The following is a 5619-nucleotide window of genomic DNA, read 5'->3' as shown; positions in this document are numbered from 1 at the left end:
TTTAAAACCTAGGATAACACTTCTCTGCTCAAAATTCCCCAATGGCTTCCCCTCACATTCAGAAGAAAATTCAACATCCTGCATAGCCTTGAAGGGCACTTGTCATCTGGTGGCCACCCCCGCCCCCACCTTATTACTTTTGACCTCATCTTCTGTACTTGCCCCCACTCACTCACTTGCTTGCTCACTTCCAACCATACTGGCCTCCTGGTCTACAGGAAAGTGGGCAAGATAAAACAGTGCTTAGAGATTCAGAACAAGACACATCGAGTCTGCCACTTCTGTGTAACCCTGGGAAAGTGGCTTAATCTCATGCAGCTGGTTTTCTCTTCTAAAGTGAACATACCACTACCTACCTACGTGAGAGCATTGCCGTGAAGTTTAAGTGATGTAGGAAATATAAAGCAGCCCAGGAACTGGAATACTATTGGCCCTAAATCAAGAAGTGGCGGCTACTGGAGTGAGGAATGAGGCGAAGACTTGGTGGAAGGGACCAGGTGGTGTGAAGCAGGAAAGCAGTGTAGGAGTATTCCCTGAGATACTGAAACAGAATAACACACTTCCTCACAAACAGGTCTTCAATTTCAAGCCTAATTTCTGCTGAAGTTCAGCCCAAGCCCTGTCTTTTGATGTTCTTAGCAGAAATATTTATACTCCTTTCTATCATGTAGCCATCTAAATGCACTGTTAATCTCGCCTGCACAACCCACAGCTCTATTGCTCTGGCCTAACGGAGGCCAACCCCTGGAAGAATTTATTCCTCTGAAGTCCAATTCATCTTGATTGCCACTCATGCCCTGACTCCAAGTTCTCCCATAACTACTCAGCCATGGGTTCCATTTAATAAAGGCTCCACTCATACTGAGGAGAGCTCTCAGTTTTTGCCAGTGAAATTGGCTCACTCATTCTTCACGCTTCATGGTATTTGCCTGGTTTCACTGTTGAATGAACACTGGTAGCCCGACAGCTCTGCCAAGTCCATTTTTTTGCTCTTTTGAGCAGATACCCCATGGCCACACTTCTCCATTGCCAAGGAAGTGGCCAGTGTTTGGTGTTCAGACGCCCACCTTTCTTCTTACACAAATCCACACTAGCCTAGGTCTGATGCCTGCTAAATATTTTTCTTTGTTCAACTGTAGGTTCAAGACTTTAGTGTTCCTGGGTCAAGAGTTTCTTTTGGGCTATGGAGTCTCAGAATAAGTAGATGTTGGACCAGAATCTTCTAGAGTAGTTGGAATTTTATTAAGCTAAATGAGCAAATAATGTAAAATAATGTTTAATAGCTCAGGGAATTGGGTAAGTGCTGCCCATTGGACATAAATAACAGCACTGAATTCATTGGCCAGCAAATCAAGGAAAAACATAAAGATACCTGCCCTGTGAGCTCTCTTGACAGGCTTTGGGGATTTCCCTGAACTGACCAGATTGTTTAATCTCCCAGAGGCTCTGTGGACCTCAGGAGTCAGGAACTGCAGAGTGCTTTAAAATAATTGAAACATATGACCCATCTACAAATATTTCTTTACAAAGCAATGACTTGAAAAAGTAATATTTTAATGAGCCATCTAATTCAGTGGTTCTATAATTTTAAGATACTCAAGAGTTATCCTGAGACTGCAGAGATGTTAGGAACTCTGATTTCTAGAGACCCTGATCTGCCACATCTGAGATGGAGACCAGAAATCTGTCTCTCTTAAGCACCCTGAAGGATTCTGCAGCAAATGATTAGAAATTACACTTTTGAAAAACTCTGGGACAGTAGGAGGAAAATTAAACAGCAGTTTCATAATGAATGATTTCACCTCTGCAGGTGCTAATTCACATAATGTGTGCCTTCATTAAGCTACTGTTCATTTATTTATTAAGGGTTTTCTGTGAGTAGGGGGCTGAAAGTACATTATGTTTACTCCTCACAACACCGCCACAGGGTGAGTTATTCTCATTCCCACTTTGCAGATGATACGATTCAGGTTCAAGGTAGCAAAAAATATTTTCTAGTAGCCTGGAATTTGAGCCAAAGTCTTACATTTTCCCTCTGCCTAAACTAACCTTGAGAAGGGTTCAAAACATTATAACAAACATTTGGGTCTATTTTGTTTATACCCAAAATTCTTTTTTGCTGATTTTTTTGAATTCCATGAAAGCTTTTCACTGAGATGCTATTTGGCAGTACACGGTTGCCAAAGCATGAGTCAGTCCCCAGGGCGCGTGCACTTGGTGCCCTGCACCCACTTCTTCTCATGTATTCAGACAGTTTGGCTTGTCATAGAGACCTTGGCTTGAGCCTAGTTTTCTAGTTTTTAGGTAGGAAATCTGAGTCACCAAGAGACAGGGCCAATTTTATTTTTTGGATGGGGGAGTATATTTTCTCCACCTGGTATTTTAACCTGCCTGAATGTAACCACTTTTTCTAAAAATGATAAGGACCCAACATACTTGGTGTTGTCTGAGGTCATTACCGTATGAAAATCTCTTTTCCAAAGCAACTGACAGCGGGAAATACAGGGAATCAGTGTTAACAGACAAGTCCTCTGTGCCTCAAAAAAAAATAATAATAATAAATAATAATAAAAATGGCCTAAGCTGGAGCTATAACATTAATGCTTTGATTTTCTTTTTAAAATTTTGCTGTGCTTTTAAGATGGTGAAGCTGGGCGTGAGCAGGAAGACAGCTCTAGCTGAAGACTGCTGTCTCGTCTCAGATTTCTGTTGATATCTTAGGTAATTTCTCTTCCCTGCCCTTCTTCTTTCCTCTGAAGAATAATGAGCAGGGTGACAAAAGCCATCTTAGAGTCTGAATGACTGAGAGGGAAGGACCATGGTGAGTCTGAGGCTTTACTGATGGACTAATAGAGCAGCTTCAGCCCCTGCATTGAATATTGAGCCAACATCTTGGCAGAATGATTGGTGTTTGTGTAGGACACGAGATCCTGGACAAGAAACTTCAGGGATGCTTTGGTAGAATAATAGCAGAGATTTATACAGCAGCTGCTTGTCTCATCCTTGGACTTTTCAAAGCTTCCTCCATCTTTCATCTCTTGAAGCACAAGAATTCCTCTCTTGTAACAATACTTTAATTCCATTTTAATATCCTTATCCATCAAAGAGAGTTTTACAGTCTAATTTTATGGCCTTAGAGCACACTCATACTACATATTGCAACTATTTGAACTGCTTCATAGAGACATATGGGGCCATTACATTAGCCCTGAGATTTCCAGACAGTCACACGAATATAATTCATAAATTATTTTATCCTTGTAAGTCTCGGCCTAATAACCATTGATCAAACAGGAGATTTCAAAAGAGAATAGAAATAATTTGATCGTAGCCACTGTTGAGCTTGTTCATCCAAATCCTTTTAAAGCTTCCTTTGACAAAACATAACTTCTAGCCATGGTGAAATGAGGAGAGACTGGCTGGATAGAGAAGCTTATCTCTCTGCCAGTGTAAGATTTTCCCCCAACCTCATGTACTTCATCTTATTTTCCATAACTCTGGGTATGAAACACATCATTTCCCTTTCCAGGGTATTTTGAGGCTCAGCAGGAATTTGGTTGGGACATATTTTCCTGAGCATCTGCCTGAATTCTCCTGCCTTAAATATTTAAAATCTCTCTTCTTTTAGTCATGCTCACAGACTGAGTGCCTTGCAGAATGCTGGAACAGTCTTTAGAGATCATCTCATCCAATACCCTCATTTTAATCTCTGAATCCAAGTTTCCCTCTCTTCTAGCATCTCCTCAGAAATGAAAACAAAAAGAATCCAGTTTGGGCCCTTGGCCTGAATCTCCGAGGAACACCCTGGGCTCTGCCAAATGATTTGCTGGCCTGCAGCATCTCTGTGGCTTTCCCGAACTGCCCCCGAGTCTTCACGACACTACTTGCTTGTACCTTAAAATAACTCTCAGCTGGAAACCTCAACCTCAGTCTCTGAATTCTGGCATTCTATTTCTCTTCAGCTCAGTATTTTTCTTTTGTGAAAGAGCTCTATCACTAATACCTCATTGTGAGTGTGCTCAGCCTTCTTCCTAGGGGGAAAAAGGAAAACAAGGTGCTAGCTGACATTTAGTGAACACTTACTATGTGCCAATAGTACTCGGCACTGTGCTGAGTACTTACATGTGTTAACTTTCTTTAACCCTCCTTATGTTACAGAACACAACAAGGGGGGCCTGGGACTATATACTATTATTGAAAGAAGCTCCCAGGTCCATTATGTCCGCCGCCAGAGGAGAGACGTCTCTCAATGCCAGAGATTCGTGAAAAGGAAAGGAAATGTTTATTTAATGCTATACAAACTTAAAGTAGTGACCTAATGTCTTTATCAAAAATCCTAATGTCCCTTAAAACACCCACAAACAGACACAGTCCTTCCTTCCTTCCCCCTTTGCCCAGTCCAGAGTACCGTATCTCAGGAAAGGAAATAGAAGCCCATGGCTCAGGCAGTCCTCTGGTTATTCCCAGTTAGTACTCCATCTCGACTGGGAGACCTCCCTGGGTTCCCAGCACCCTCAGCTGAGTCGCCAGGATCTCTGCTAAAACCAGGTGGTGGTTCCCCTTCTAAAGCTGCAGGGGTCCCCACTCTGGCAAAGGCACGTGTTCCTCTCTCCACTGCTACAGCTGCGTGGTCCTCTCTCCCAGGGCCAGGGGAGTCCCCACTCAGCCAAAGCCTCATGGTGATTCTCTCTTGCAGGGCTGCAGGAGTCCTCACTTTGCTAAAGCTGTGTGGTTCTCTCTCCTCAATAGCTGTGATCTTCTCTACACTTCCACAACTGCATGGTTCTCCCTCTCTCAATGGCTGCTGTGTCCAGGTTTAAATCCCTGTGCCAATCTTCCTCTGTAGCCCCATTTCCGACTCCTCCCACACTCGGCTTCACATGCCAAAACTCATATCCTTCCAGCTTTACTGGGCTGCCATCATGAGTCTGGGCAGGTGTGGCCCCATGTCATGGAGCCAATCTTCTCCAAGCTCCCACGCAGGTGCTGTAACTCGGGGGACCTGCCCCCCCGTTACACCTTGGTGGGGTAGTTACTTCCATTCCCCTGGCTCAGAGCATGGCCATAGCTATTTAACATATCCAAGCGACCAGCCAAAGGCTATAGGTATGTTAAATGACCATGCCATGGATTAGCTGCAAAGCTGCCCTGCATGTTCTTGCTCTGTGTGCCCCTTCCCCCAACTCACACCTGTGGGGGAAGGGGTGAAGACATCTTAAAATCTCCTGGACACCTTGAGTTCTGGACCCCATTTCAAATGCCTATTTGGGGTCCCCCCTCTTGGCTGCACCCTGTAACACTTAGATTCCATGAGTTAGTTATTACCATTCCTGTTTCACATTTGAGGGACTGAGAGTCAGTCACAAAGCTTGTAAGGGGTAGAGACAGGATTTTAATCCATACAGTTCAGCTTCAGAATACACAGAGGTGGGCAAAAGCAGGTTAAATTACCAGCCATCATTACCTAAGAGATGAGTCCTAAGCAAGGATGTGAAATAATAATAATAAGAAGAAGAAAAATAATACAAATAAATAATATTGTACAGTAATTAATAAATAAATTAATAAATATTACCAGAATAATTTTGTTTTATATGAACAACTGTAAACCTACTTTTT

Source organism: Phyllostomus hastatus, unplaced genomic scaffold, assembly GCF_019186645.2.
Source record: "Phyllostomus hastatus isolate PE091 unplaced genomic scaffold, TTU_PhHast_1.1 phas_contig_209, whole genome shotgun sequence".
Lineage (NCBI taxonomy): Eukaryota > Metazoa > Chordata > Mammalia > Chiroptera > Phyllostomidae > Phyllostomus > Phyllostomus hastatus.
Note: the sequence above shows the minus strand (reverse complement) of the source record.